This window comes from Triticum urartu, chromosome 7A (assembly GCF_056163025.1).
Source record: "Triticum urartu cultivar PI428250 chromosome 7A, HENAU_Tu73, whole genome shotgun sequence".
Taxonomy (NCBI): Eukaryota; Viridiplantae; Streptophyta; class Magnoliopsida; order Poales; family Poaceae; genus Triticum; species Triticum urartu.
Genome location: NC_141879.1, coordinates 729195704 through 729212299, shown reverse-complemented (window position 1 = coordinate 729212299; position 16596 = coordinate 729195704).

The following is a 16596-nucleotide window of genomic DNA, read 5'->3' as shown; positions in this document are numbered from 1 at the left end:
AGGCAGGAGGTTCCCATCGAGCTGTTTGTGCCTTCCAGGTGCTTTCCATTGCATTGTACTTCTGTACGATGTGTGCCAGATCTGCAAAGTGCAATATGCGGCGGCGGTTGAGGGCGTTAAGGATTCCATCGTCCGTACAATTGCGGCAGAATATTGAAACCGCGTCGTTGTCACGATAGTCCTCGATCTTTTTTTGACAAGGAGGAACGTGGCCCCAAAGTGGTGGACTGTTTCCTCAGGTTGTTGCCACACATACATTAGGTCACATACGTCTGGAGGAACTGAATTGTTTGGGGAATATTGCTTGTGGTGGGTGGGCGGGCTAAAATCCAAATCCTGGCCCAATATTGCATCCGGAGTTTGAAGAATTTGCGAAGTCACCGACCCATGGTCCGGAGCATCCTGGCGGTCTTCGGGCTCAACGCTCGGTTCTATGTTCGGAGGACATGAGGTCTCTTCCTGAAGATGGGTATCCGGCTCATAGGACTTGGAAATCCGAACATAGCTTGTTCTTAACTTAGGGGGAGAAGTATCATCGGCTTGTTCCTCCATGACCGCTACCAGATGGGTGATCGGCGGGGACCTGATTTCCCTCTGATCGGGTTTAAGCCCAAGGGAGGCGATGCGATCAAGTAGCTCATTTAAGGACGAGACATATGCTGGATCCATCTTTTCGGGGTGTTCAAGACCGATGCGAAGATGATGTTTAGCGATCTCAAGGTCTGCCCTTGGCTTAAAGGCCGCACGGGCGCCCATGGTGAAACCGCTGAGCTAGAGGAGCTGTCCCAGAGCTAGGGCCTCTCCAGAGGTAATGTTGTCGTTAATGACATGGCGAGTCATCGATCCCACCGTCGACAGCATAGTGGAACTCTGAATGAAAGCACCAATGTCGGTGTCAAAACCGACCGATCTCGAGTAGGGGGTCCCAAACTATGCGTCTGGGGATCGAAGGTAACAAGAGACAAGGGGGACACGATGTTTACCTAGGTTCGGGCCCTCTTAATGGAGGTAAAACCCTATGTCCTGCTTGATTGTATTTGATGAGTATAGGGGTTACAAGAGTCGATCTACCTCGAGATTGTAATAGCTAAACCCTAGATGTCCATCCACGCAAAGGAGAGTCCCACCCGGACATGGGGGAAAGTCTTCTATCTTGTATCCTCATGGCCCATCAGTCCGGCCCATGCTACACAGCTCGATCACCCGAGGACCCCATAATCCAGGACTCCCTCACCCCTCTTTCCTTCTCCCTCTCTCTCCCTTCCCCTTTCCATCTCCGGTGGAAGGAAGGAGGGGGGCCAAATCCTACTTGGACTAGGAGTCCAAGTAGGACTCCCCCCTTGGCGCGCCCTCCTTGGCCGCCGGCCTCCTCATCCCGTCCTTTATATGCGTGGCCAGGGGGCACCCCAAAGCACAACACACAATATCTTTGCCGTGTGCACTGCCCCCTAAACAGTTTAACACATGGATCATATCATCGTAGTGCTTAGGCGAAGCCCTATGCCGGTAACTTCATCATCACTGTCGCCATGCCGTCGTGTTGATGGAACTCTCCCTCGTCCTCAACTAGATCAAGAGCTCGAGGGATGTCATCGTGCTCAATATGTGCTGAATACGGAGGTGCCATACGTTCGGTACTTGGATCGGTTGGATCATGAAGACATTCGACTACATCAACCGCGTTACTAAACGCTTCCGCTTTCGGTCTATGAGGGTACGTGGACACACTCTCCCCTCTCGTTGCTATGCAGCTCCTAGTTAGATCCTGCGTGATCGTAGGAATTTTTTTGAATTACTACATTCCGCAACAGTGGCATCAGAGCTAGGTCTATGCGTATACGATATATGCATGAGTAGAACACAAAGAGTTGTGGGCCATAATAGTCATACTACTTACCACCACCATCTTACTTTGATTCAGCGGTATTGTTGAATGAAGAGCCCCGGACCGACATTACATGACCGCGTTCATGAGACTGGTTCTACTGAAGTGCTTCGCACATAGGTGGCTGGCGGGTGTCTATTTCTCCAACTTTAGTTGAATTGACTTTGACTACGGCCGGTCCTTGTTGAAGGTTAAAATAGCACACTTGACAAAAAATCGTTGTGGTTTTGATGCGTAGGTAAGAACTGTTCTTCCTAGAAGCCCATAGCATCCATGTAAAACTTGCAACACCAGAGTATAGGACATCTAACTTGTTTTTGTAGGGTATGTTGTGATGTGATATGGTCAAGACGTGATGAGATATAAATTTTTGTATGAGATGATCATGTTTAGTAGAAGTTATCGGCAACTGGCAGGATCCTTATGGTTGTCGCTTTATTGTATGAAATGCAATCGCCATGTAATTGCTTTACTTTATCACCAAGCGGTGGTGATAGTTGTGGAAGCAATAGTTGGCGAGACGACAACGATGCTACGATGGAGATCAAGGTGTCAAGCCGGTGACGATGGAGATCATGACGGTGCTTTGGAGATGGAGATCAAAGGCACAAGATGATGATGGCCATATCATGTCACATATTTTGATTGCATGTGATGTTTATCCTTTATGCATCTTATTGTGCTTAGTACGGTGGTAGCTGATAGGCCTCCAACGTATCTATAATTTTTGATTGCTCCATGCTATATTATCTACTATTTTGGGCAATATTAGGCTTTATTATCCACTTTTATATTATTTTTGGGACTAACCTATTAACCGGAGGCCCAGCCCAAATTTGCCGTTTTAGGCCTATTTCAGTGTTTTAAAGAAAAGGAATATCCGACGGAGTCGAAACGGAACGAAATCAACTGGAGAAGTTATTTTTGGAAGGAAACACACTTGATGGACTTGGACCCCATGTCAGAAGATACGGGAGCTGCCCACGAGGGTGGGGGCGACCCCCCTAGGGCGCGCCCCCTGCCTCGTGGGGCCCCTGTGGCTCCCCTGACGTGCTTCTTCTGCCTATATATCTCCATATACCCTAAAACTTCCAGAACGCACAATAGATCGGGAGTTCCGCCGCCAGAAGCCTCCGTAGCCACCGAAAACCAATCTATACCCGGTCCGGCACCCTGGCGGAGGGGGCAATCCCTCTCTGGTGGCCATCTTCATCATCCCGGTGCTCTCCATGACGAGGAGGGAGTAGTTCTTCCTCGGGGCTGAGGGTATGTACCAGTAGCTATGTGTTTGATCTCTCTCTCTCTCTCTCTCGTGTTCTTGAGATGATACGATGTTGATGTATCGCGAGCTTTGCTATTATAGTTGGATCTTATGTTTCTCCTCCCCCTCTTCTCTCTTGTAATGAATTGAGTTTTCCCCTTGAAGTAATCTTATCGGATTGAGTCTTTAAAGACTTGAGAACACTTGATGTATGACTTGCCATGGATATCTGTGGTGACAATGGGATACCATGTGCCACTTGATGTATGTTAAGGTGACCAACTTGCGGGTTTCGTGACATTGGGAACCTATGCATAGGGGTTGTCACACGTTTTCGTCGTGATTCTCTGGTAGAAACTTTGGGGCACTCTTTGAGGTCCTATGTATTGGTTGAATAGATGAATTGAGATTGTGTGATGCATATCATATAATCATACCCACGGATAGTTGAGGTGACAATGGAGTATCTAGGTGACATTAGGGTTTTGGTTGATTTGTGTCTTAAGGTGTTATTCTAGTACGAACTCTAGGGCTGTTTGTGACACTTATAGGAATAGCCCAATGTATTGATTGGAAAGAATAACTTTGAGGTGGTTTCGTACCCTACCATAATCTCTTCGTTCGTTCTCCGCTATTAGTGACTTTGGAGTGACTCTTTGTTGCATGTTGAGGGATAGTTATGTGATCCAATTATGTTAGTATTGTTGAGGGAACTTACACTAGCGAAAGTATGAACCCTAGGCCTTGTTTCCATACATTGCAATACCGTTTACGCTCACTTTTACCATTAGTTAACTTGCTGTTTTTATAATTTCAGATTACAAAAGCTATTATCTACTATCCATATTGCGCTTGTATCACCATCTCTTCGCCGAACTAGTGCACCTATACAATGTACCATTGTATTGGGTGTGTTGGGGACACAAGAGACTCTTTGTTATTTGGTTGCAGGGTTGCTTGAGAGAGACCATCTTCATCCTACGCCTCCTACAGATTGATAAACCTTAGGTCATCCACTTGAGGGAAATTTGCTACTGTCCTACAAACCTCTGCACTTGGAGGCCCAACAACGTCTATAAGAAGAAGGTTGTGTAGTAGACATCAAGCTCTTTTCTGGCACCGTTACCGGGGAGGTTAGCGCTTGAAGGTATATCTTTAGATATTGCAATCGAGTCTTTTAGTTTCTTGTTTTATCACTAGTTTATTTTATAAAAGAAAACTACAAAAAAATTGAATTAAGTTTGTCTCATATGCTTCATCTTTTTAATATCTTTCGTGAGTATGATGGAAAGCATAATTGTGCTCAAGTGCTAGAAGAAGAAATCTATAAAATGTTTGGCACTAAATATTTTAATGATGAGCATGATTGCAATGTTGTTAGTACGAACTCTTTGAATATCCATGATGCTAATGATGATTGCACTAGTTATGATGAAAATGCGTCCTATAAACATGTCAATTTTTGTGGAGTACATTGGGTTTGCAAGTATGCACCAAATAGGGAAGATAGATATTGCGAGAGGCATAAGTATTTAGAAACTTAATTGTTGCAAGAAAGTCTTGATGTGAGTGCTGAAAATTTAAAATATCTTTACCGTACTTGTGAACTTTGCAATGAACATGGTCATTTAAATATCAAATGAAAATTGTCTCATGATCGAATCGTGTCCAGAAATTGTGATGACTTTATTTCCCTTGCGAATTATAATGAACTAAGTTCTCTTTTTGGTTATGAAGAATTGAAGCGTCAAACTAAGCATATTCCAGAATATAACCTCAAGAAATTCCTCGATATTGATCTGGAAGAGATTTATATGTATTGTGCGGTGAATTGCATTGAAAATCCTTATATTGCCAATTACATAAAGAAAAGAAAACAAATAGAAGATGAAGAGAATACTAATGAAAGGGAAGAGACTTCCCAATATCCTCCTATTATTTCTTATGATGAATTAGGTAACGAGGAGGAGCCTTCTACTCAACCAATCTCATTAATAAGGAGCTCCAAAAAGAGGATTGAACCCCCACATGATGTGGTGAAGAGGAAGAAAAGAAAAAGGAAGAGAGGTAAAAAGGTATCTTTCCCAAATAAAGTTGCTCCTATTATTGCTGTGCTTCATGAAAATGAAGATGATACACTTCATGATGCTCTCTTTATGTTTCAATTCTTATCTTTTATGTGAGCATCGTTGAAATCATCATGCCTAGCTAGAGGCGTTAAACGATAGCGCTTGTTGGGAGGCAACCCAACTTTATTTTTGTTCCTGTTTAGTAATAAATAATTCATCTAGCCTCTGTTTATATGTGGTTTTATGCTTTTAATTAGTTTTTGTGCCAAGTAGAACCTTTGGGAAGACTTTGGGAAAGTCTTGTTGATCATGCTGTCAAAAACAGAAACTTTAGCGCTCACGAGAATTGCTGCCATGTTTATTTGGAGAGTACTATTTAGTCAATTATTTTTTCAGAAGATGAATAGATAAATTCCTAAGGTCCATAAATTTATTTGAAAATTTTATGAGTTCCAGAAGTATACTTTTGATTCAGATTACTACAGACTGTTCTGTTTTTGACAGATTCTGTTTTTCGTGTGTTGTTTGCTTATTTTGATGAATCTATGGCTAGAAAAATAGTTTATAAACCATAGAGAAGTTGGAATACAGTAGGTTTAACACCAATATAAATAAAGAATGAGTTCATTACAGTACCTTGAAGTGGTATTTTGTTTTCTTATACTAACGGAGCTTAAGAGTTTTCTGTTAAGTTTTGTATTGTGAAGTTTTCAAGTTTCGGGTAAGGATTTGATGGACTATGGAATAAGGAGTGGCAAGAGCCTAAGCTTTGGGATGCAAAAGGCACCCAGAGGTAATATTCAAGGATAGCCAAGAGCCTAAGCTTGGGGATGCCCCGGAAGGCATCCCCTCTTTTGTCTTCGTTCATCGGTAACTTTACTTGGAGCTATATTTTTATTCGTCACATGATATGTGTTTTGCTTGGAGAATCAATTTATTTTGTTAGAATTTGCTTGATGTTATTTATAACAATGTTTTTAATCTTTTATTTCAATAAAAATGGCATTGATAGCCTTTACTATGCCTATGTTACAAGTCCACATGTTTCTGTTTAAAAACAGGAAGTTTACCGCTGTTGCAATAATTCCCTAGAAAATTCAGAATGCGATAAAATGTTGAAACCTATGGCATATTAAGATCTGATAAATTTACTACAATGGAAATTTTCTTTCATAATTTTTGGAGCTAGGGAACTATGGATGTTGCAGCATTCTTTACAGACTATCCTGTTTAGGCAGATTGCTGTTATGTTTGCATTGGTTGCATATGTTTGCTTCTTTAATGATTCTATTTGAGGATAGGACTATTAAATATGCAGATGAATTTAGTATTCAATTTTGAATAATAATTTTAGTGATTTTCTACAGTAGAGTACGATAAGGTTTTTTGATAATGGTTTATACTAACTTATCTCACGAGTCCTTGTTGAGTTTTGTGTGGATGAAGATTTTGAGATTTAGGGAGATCGTGATATGAGAGGAATTAAGGAGACACAAAAGCTCAACCTTGGTGATGCCCAAGGCATCCCAAGATAATATTTCAAGAAGTCTCAAGCATCTAAGCTTGGGGATGCCCCAGTTGGCATCCCATCTTTCTTCTTCAACAACTATCAGTTAGTATCGGTTGATCCTAAGTTTTTGCTTGTTCACATGATGTTTTCTATTCTTAGATGTCATTTTAATTTGCTTTGATTGCTATTTGAATAGAGTACCAAGATCTGAAATTATTAAATGTTAGATAGTCTTCACATGGTGTCATAATTATTCAATTACTCGTTGATCTTCACTTATATCTTTTAGAGCATGGTGGTAGTTTTATTTTGAAGAAATAGATGAACTCTCATGCTTCACTTAGATTATTTTGAGAATCTTAAATAGCATGGTAATTTGCTTAAAATCCTAATATGCTAGGTATTCATGAATAATAAAATTCGCTTATGAGTGTGTTGAATACTATGAGAAGTCTGATACTTGATAATTGTTTTGAGATATGGAGATGGTGATATTAGAGTCATGCTAGTTGAGTTGTTGTGAATTTGAGAAATACTTGTGTTGAAGTTTTTGATTCCCGTAGCATGCACGTATGGTGAACCGTTATGTGACGAAGTCGGAGCATGATTTATTTATTGACTGTCTTCCTTATGAGTGGCGGTCGGGGACGAGCGATGGTCTTTTCCTACCAATCTATCCCCCTAGGAGCATGCGCGTAGTACTTTGTTTCGATAACTAATAGATTTTTGCAATAAGTATGTGAGTTCTTGATGACTAATGTTGAGTCCATGGATTATACGCACTCTCACCCTTCCACCATTGCTAGCCTCTCTAGTACCGCGCACCTTTCGCCGGTACCATAAACCCACCATTTACCTTCCTCAAAACAGCCACCATACCTACCTATTATGGCATTTCCATAGCCATTCCGAGATAAATTGCCATGCAAATTTCCACCATTCCGTTCATCATGACACATTCATCATTGTCATATTGCTTAGCATGATCATGTAGTTGACATAGTATATGTGGCAAAGCCACTGTTCATAATTCTTTCATACATGCCACTCATGCATCATTGCACATCCTGGTACACCGCCGGAGGCATTCATATAGAGTCATACTTTGTTCTAGTATCCAGTTGTATCATTGAGTTGTAAATAAATAGAAGTGTGATGATCATCATTCAATACAACATTGTCCCAAAAAAAGAAAAAAAGGAAAAAAGAAAGGCATAATAAAAAAATAAAAATAAAGGCCAAAAAAAGGCCAAATAAAAAAATAATAATAAAAGGGACAATGCTACTATCCTTTTACCACACATGTGCTTCAAAGAAGCACCATGATCTTCATGATAGAGAGTCTCCCATGTTGTCATTTTCATATACTAGTGGGAATTTTTCATTATAGAACTTGGCTTGTATATTCCAATGATGGTCTTCCTCAAATTGCCCTAGGTCTTCATGAGCAAGCGAGTTGGATGCACACCCACTTAGTTTCTTTTGTTGAGCTTTCATACATTTATAGCTCTAGTGCATCCGTTGCATGGCAATCCCTACTCACACACATTGATATCTATTGATGGGCATCTCCATAGCCCGTTGATACGCCTAGTTGATGTGAGACTATCTTCTCCTTTTTTGTCTTCTACACAACCACCATTCCATTCCACCTATAGTGCTATATCCATGGCTGACGCTCATGTATTGCGTGAAGATTGAAAAAGTTTGAGAACATCAAAATTATGAAACAATTGCTTGGCTTGTCATCGGGGTTGTGCATGATTTAAATATGTTGTGTGGTGAAGATGGAGCATAGCCAGACTATATGATTTTGTAGGCATTACTTTCTTTGGCCATGTTATCTTGAAGAGACATAATTGCTTATGTTAGTATGATTGAAGTATTATTATTTTTATGTCAATATGAACTTCTGTCTTGAATCTTTTGGATCTGAATATTCATATCACAAGTAAGAAGAATTACATTGAAATTATGCCAACTAGCATTCCACGTCAAAAATTACCCTTTATCATTTACCTACTCGAGGACGAGCAGGAATTAAGCTTGGGGATGCTTGATACGTCTCCAACGTATCTATAATTTTTGATTGCTCCATGCTATATTATCTACTGTTTTGGCCAACATTGGGCTTTATTATCCACTTCTATATTATTTTTGGGACTAACCTATTAACCGGAGGCCCAGCCCAGATTTGCTGTTTTATGCCTATTTCAGTGTTTTGAAGAAAAGGAATATCAGACGGAGTCGAAACGGAATGAAATCAACTGGAGAAGTTATTTTTGGAAGGAAACACACCTGATGGACTTGGACCCCACGTCAGAAGATACGGGAGCTGCACACGAGGGTGGGGGGCGCCCCCCTAGGGCACGCCCCCTGCCTCGTGGGGCCCCCGTGGCTCCCCTGACGTGCTTCTTCTGCCTATATATCTCCATATACCCTAAAACTTCCAGAACGCACAATAGATCGGGAGTTCCGCCGCCAGAAGCCTCCGTAGCCACCAAAAACCAATCTAGACCCGTTCCGGCACCCTGACGGAGGGGGCAATCCCTCTCCGGTGGCCATCTTCATCATTCCGGTGCTCTCCATGACGAGGAGGGAGTAGTTCTCCCTCGGGGCTAAGGGTATGGACCAGTAGCTATGTGTTTGATCTCTCTCTCGTGTTCTTGAGACGATACGATCTTGATGTATCGCGAGCTTTGCTATTATAGTTGGATCTTATGTTTCTCCTCCCCCTCTTCTCTCTTGTAATGAATTGAGTTTTCCTCTTGAAGTAATCTTATCGGATTGAGTCTTTAAAGACATGAGAACACTTGATGTATGTCTTGCCGTGGATATCTGTGGTGCCAATGGGATACCACGTGCCACTTGATGTATGTTAAGGTGACCAACTTGCGGGTTTCGTGACATTGGCAACCTATGCATAGGGGTTGTCACACGTTTTCGTCGTGATTCTCCGGTAGAAACTTTGGGGCACTCTTTGAGGTACTATGTGTTGGTTGAATAGATGAATTGAGATTGTGTGATGCATATCGTATAATCATACCCACAGATACTTGAGGTGACAATGGAGTATCTAGGTGACATTAGGGTTTTGGTTGATTTGTGTCTTAAGGTGTTATTCTAGTACGAACTCTAGGGCTGTTTGTGACACTTATAGGAATAGCCCAACGGATTGATTGGAAAGAATAACTTTGAGGTGGTTTCATACCCTACCATAATCTCTTCGTTCGTTCTCCGCTATTAGTGACTTTGGAGTGACTCTTTGTTGCATGTTGAGGGATAGTTATGTGATCCAATTATGTTAGTATTGTTGAGGGAACTTACACTAGCGAAAGTATGAACCCTAGGCCTTGTTTCCATACATTGCAATACCGTTTACGCTCACTTTTACCATTAGTTACCTTGCTGTTTTTATAATTTCAGATTACAAAAACTATTATCTACTATCCATATTGCACTTGTATCACCATCTCTTCGCCGAACTAGTGCACCAATACAATTTACCATTGTATTGGGTGTGTTGGGGACACAAGTATCTCCGTTCATTTTTATCCCGTTTGGACTCCGTTTGATATGGATATTCCGCAAAGCCAAAAACATGCAACAGATAGGAACTGGCACTGGGCACTGGATCAATATGTTAGTCCTAAAAATAGTATAAAAAGTTGCCAAAAAGTATATGGAAGTTGTAGAATATTGGCATGGAACAATCAAAAATTATAGATACGACGGAGACGTATCAGCATCCCCAAGCTTAATTCCTACTCGTCCTCGAGTAGGTAAATGATAAAAAGATAATTTTTGATGTGGAAAGCCACCTAGCATAATCTTGATCACATATCTAATCATGGCATGAATATTATGATACGAGTGATTCAAAGCAATATTCTATCATTTGACATAAAAACAATAATACTTCAAGCCTACTAATAAAGCAATCATGTCTTTTCAAAATAACATGGCCAAAGAAAGTTATCCCTACAAAATCATATAGTCTGGCTATGCTCCATGTTCACCACACAAAATATTCACATCATGCACAACGCCGATGACAAGCCAAGCAATTGTTTCATACTTTTGACGTTCTCAAACCTTTTCAACTTTCACGCAATACATGAGCCATGGACATAGCACTATAGGTGGAATAGAATATGATGGTGGAGAAGACAAAAAGGAGAAGATAGTCTCACATCAACTAGGCATATCAACGGGCTATGGAGATGCCCATCAATAGATATCAATGTGAGTGAGTAGGGATTGCCATGCAACAGATGCACTAGAGCTATAAGTGTATGAAAGCTCCAACTGAAACTAAGTGGTTGTGCATCCAACTTGCTTGCTCATGAAGACCTCGGGCATTTGAGGAAGCCCATCATCGGAATATACAAGCCAAGTTCTATAATGAAAATTCCCACTAGTATCTGCAAGTGATAACTCAAGAGACTCTCTATATGAAGAACATGGTGCTACTTTGAAGCACATGTGTGGAAAAAGGATAGTAGCACTGCCCCTTCTCTCTTTTTCTCTCATTTTTATTTTTTTATTTTATTTTTGGTGGGTTTCTTTGGCCTCTTTTTTTATTTGGGCTTCTTTGGCCTCTTTTATTTTTTTGTAAAGTCCGGAGTCTCATCCCTACTTATGGGGGAATCATAGTCTCTATCATCCTTTCCTCACTGGGGCAATGCTCTAATAATGATGACCATCACACTTTTATTTACTTACAACTCAATACTACAACTCAATGTCTAGAACAAAGTATGATTCTATATGGATGCCTCTGGCGGTGTACCAGGATGTGCAATGATCTAGCGTAGCAATGACATCAAAAAACGGGCAAGCCATGAAAACATCATGCTAGCTATCTTATGATCATGCAAAGCAATATGACAATGAATGCTCAAGTCATGTATATGATGATGATGGAAGTTGCATGGCAATATATCTCGGAATGGCTATGGAAATGCCATGATAGGTAGGTATGGTGGCTGTTTTGAGGAAGGGATATGGTGGCTTTATGGTACCGGTGAAAGTTGCGCGGTACTAGAGAGGCTAGCAATGGTGGAAGGGTGAGAGTGCGTATAATCCATGGACTCAACATTAGTCATAAAGAACTCACATACTTATTGCAAAAATCTATTAGTCATCGAAACAAAGTACTATGCGCATGCTCCTAGGGGGATAGATTGGTAGGAAAAGACCATCGCCACTCATAAGGAAGACAATCAATAAATAAATCATGCTCCGACTTCATCACATAACGGTTCACCATACGTGCATGCTACGCGAATCAAAAATCTCAACACAAGTATTTCTACTAATCCACAACTACCCACTAGCATGACTCTAATATCACCATCTTTATATCGCAAAACTATTGCAAGGAATCAAACATATCATATTCAGTGATCTACAAGTTTTATGTAGGATTTTATGACTAACCATGTGAATGACCAATTCTTGTCATCTCTCTAAATAGATATAAGTGAAGCGAGAGAGTTTAATTCTTTCTACAAAAGATATACCCATGGTCTAACAAATATAAGTGACGCAAAAGAGCATTCTACAAATGGCGGTTGTCTATGTAAAGAGAAATAGGCAATCCAAACTTCAAATGATATAAGTGAAGCACATGAAGCATTCTATAAGGCCATACTCAAAAGATATAAGTGAAATGCATAGAGCATTCCAAAATCAACCAAGGACTGTCTCATACCAGCATGGTTCATAAAATAAAAATGAAAACTAAATGCAAAAGACGCTCCAAGATTGCACATATCGCATGAACGAAACGAATCCGAAAACATACCGATACTTGTTGAAGAAAGAGGGGATGCCTTCCCAGTATCCCCAAGCTTAGACGCTTGAGTCTCCTTGAATATTTACTTGGGGTGCCTCGGGAATCCCCAAGCTTGAGCTCTTGCCTCTCTTCCTTCTTCTCACATCGAGACCTTCTCGATCATCGAACACTTCATCCACACAAAACTTCAACAGAAAACTCGGTAAGATCCGTTAGTATAATAAAGCAAATCACTACTCTAAGTACTGTTGCAAACCAATTCATATTTTGTTTTTGCATTGTGTCTACTGTAATATAACTTTTTCATGGCTTAATCCACCGATATAAATTGACAGTTTCATCAAAACAAGCAAACTATGCATCAAAAACAGAATCTGTCTAAAACAGAACAGTCTGTAATAATCTGAACATTCACCATACTTCTGATACTTGAAAAATTGTACCAAAATTAGAAAAAGTAAAAAATTTGTATATGAACACAGTTAAAAAAGAATCAGAACTATCTGACGTTCCAGCTAAAAATGTAAAATCGCGCACTACAGCCAAAGTTTCTGTCCTGCACCGTACAAACCATCAAGCAAATGTAAACATCCTAAAGGAAAACCTTGGCACATTATTTTTATAATACAATGGAATTGTACAAGGGGATAATTATTTTTATTGAAAATTTTCTGTAATCAAGATTCATAGAGTTTCCATGAGCATGAACAAAGTTCAAGGCCAGCTCCCACTTCAACAATGCTTGTCTTTCTCACTTTCGCTTTCCTTTTTGAAAAAGTTTTGGGTTCCCCTCTTTATTTTTGTTGTTTTTAAACTATATTAAAGCACTCAACAGAAATAAATGACTCCCTAAAACTTCCGGGTTGTCTCCCTAGCAGCACTTTCTTTAAAGCCATTAAGCTTGGCATATAGTGCTCAAGTAATGAATCCACCCGGATCCCAAGGTATATCAAAGCCAATTTTAATTAACAATGATTTAGCATTTATTATTGAGCACAAAGTAACATATATCATGTAACAACGAAGTCTAACTCTCTTCCTATGCATTGGCATGTCATAAAAGAACAATTGATGCACACATAGTAAAGGCCAATGCATAGTATAAATAGTTTCTTGCAATTTTATCATATTGGAAACATAGAGAGGTGGAGATATAGTTCCTCTCTCATAATAATTGCAAGTAGGAGCAGCAAGCACATGCATATTATATTCATCAAAATCATCATGTGCAACGGTAAAAGGAAACCCATCAATATATTCCTTAATAAGAGCAAGCTTCTCCGATATAGTGTAGTCGGGAGAATTCAAAAAGATAATAGGACTATCATGCGTGGGTGCCATAGCAACAATTTCATGTTTAACATGAGGAACTATAGCAAGTTCATCTCCATAAGCATAATTCGTATTGGCATCTTGGCTACAAGCATCATCAAAAAGGGATATTTCAAAAGAATCTAAGGGATCATAACAGTCATCATAGCAATCATCCTTCGGTAGGCACGAAGGGGAATTAAACAATGTATGAGTTGAAGAGTTAATATCATTAGAAGTTGGGCACGGGTGATCAGTCCGCTCTTTCTCCTTTTGTTCTTCGCTCTCTTCCTCATCTTTTTCATCCAATGAGCTCACAGTTTCATCAATTAATTCTTCCATAGACTCATGCAAAATATTAGTCTCTTTTTGGACAGCGGAGACTTTCTTAATAAGTGCATTAATTTTGGAATTGTATTCATAATTCTCATAACAATATTTGAGGATAGCTAAATATTCAGATCTATAAACAGCATCATCAAAATCTTCAAACTCTTTACACATAGATTCAATTTCATAAGCACCCATAAAAGCAACAAATTCTTCTATTTGTTCCACATCTAGTAATCATATATACCATTAGCATAAGAAGCTAAGGTTTTATTATCATTGAATTTGCATGAAAAGGGAAGGTGTGGAGCCTTCATCCTAGAGCAACAAGTATAATCATAACTCACGCATAATTGCCAAGCATACCACTTCAATATATGAATTTGATCCCATAATAGTTTCCCTTTTGTGTTAAGTGATAATCCCTAAAGTATTCACGTTGATCCAACGTTACTCCCATTACATAATTAAATGGGATTTTCTCAGGATTATTAAAGTAGTACATAATTTCTTTCACATAACCAGCACCGAGGGTTTTAGGAGGTTCCCCATCTCCATGAGTAGCAAGTACACCTAATTTTTTTGGTCTTTCGTGTTCCATATCCATAACTAAAGATAAAGAACAACTAAGAACAGAAAATAAAAATTACTTAGTGATAAAGCAAACAAGCACACACGAGAATATTCACCCCACGCTATTGTTCCCTGGCAACGGCGCCAGAAAAAGGTCTTGATAACCCACAAGTATGGGGGATCGCAACAGTTTTCGATAAGTAAGAGTGTCGAACCCAACGAGGATCTAAAGGTAGAACAAATATTCCCTCAAGTTCTATCGACCACCGATACAACTCTACGCACGCTTGATGTTTGCTTTACCTAGAACAAGTATGAAACTAGAAGTACTTTGTAGGTGTTGTTGGATAGGTTTGCAAGATAATAAAGAGCAAGTAAATAAAAAGTAGGGGCTGTTTAGATAATGACACAACTAAGTTAGGTTTAGTAGAGAGTTTGTTTTACGAGAAAGTTATTTGTCCCTAGGCAATCGATAACTAGACCGGTAATCATTATTACAATTTTATTTGAGGGAGAGGCATAAGCTAACATACTTTATCTACTTGGATCATATGCACTTATGATTGGAACTCTAGCAAGCATCCGCAACTACTAAAGATTCATTAAGGTAAAACCCAACCATAGCATTAAAGCATCAAGTCCCCTTTATCCCATACGCAACAACCCTCTTACTTGGGTTTGTGTTTCAGTCACTCACGCAACCCACTATAAGCGAATCATGAATGTATTGCAACACCCTACAGTGGGGATCCCTCATGCTTGCGCGACATGGAGAGCACCATAGGACAGCACCAATAATAAAACATGCAGCTCAAACCAATCTTGATCATCAAATAGCCATTAGGACAAAACGAATCTACTCAAACATCATAGGATAGCCATACATCAGAGGGAAATAATATATAGCGTTGAGCACCATGTTTAAGTAGAGATTACAGCGGGTAAGAGAGAGGTTACACTGCTGCATAGAGGGGGGGAAGAGTTAGTGGTAAAGCCGGTGAAGTGGTTGGTGAAGATGACGGTGATGATGATGGCCCCCGGTGGCACTCCGGCGCCACCGGAAGCAAGGGGGAGAGGGCCCCCCTTCTTCTTCTTCCTTGACGTCCTCCCTAGATGGGAGAAGAGTTTCCCCTCTGGTCCTTGGTCTCGATGGCGTGGGAGGGGCGAGAGCCCCTCTGAGATTGGATCTGTCTCTCTGTCTCTCTCTGTTTCTGCGTTTTGGTCTGCTGCCCTTTCACCGTTTGTTTTATATCCGGAGATCCATAACTTTGATTGGAACGAAACCTCCGCCGTGATTTTTTTCCGAAAATTAGCTTTCTTGCGGCCGAAGAAGGGCGTCAACCGCCTTACAGGTGGGTCACGAGGGTCAGGGGCGCGCCCTCGGGGGGGGGGGGGCGCCCTACCTCGTGCCCACCTCGGACACTGGTTCACGTTGCTTTTTCCTCCAGATTTTCCAAATATTCCGAAAAGTATCTCCGTCCGTTTTTATCCCGTTTGGACTCTGTTTGATATGGATATTCTGCGAAGCCAAAAACATGCAACAGACAGGAACTGGCACTGGGCACTGGATCAATATGTTAGTCCCAAAAATAGTATAAAAAGTTGCCAAAAAGTATATGGAAGCTGTAGAATATTGGCATGGAACAATCAAAAATTATAGATACAACAGAGACATATCAGGGTCCTATTGGAAACTAAGGGATATTAAGGCCTCCTTTTACTAGAGTACCGGACCAAAGCATTAACACATAGTGAATACATGAACTCCTCAAACTACGGTCATCACCGGTAAGTATCTCGATTATTGTCAGTTCGGGGTTAACGGATCATAACACATAATAGGTGACTATAGACTGG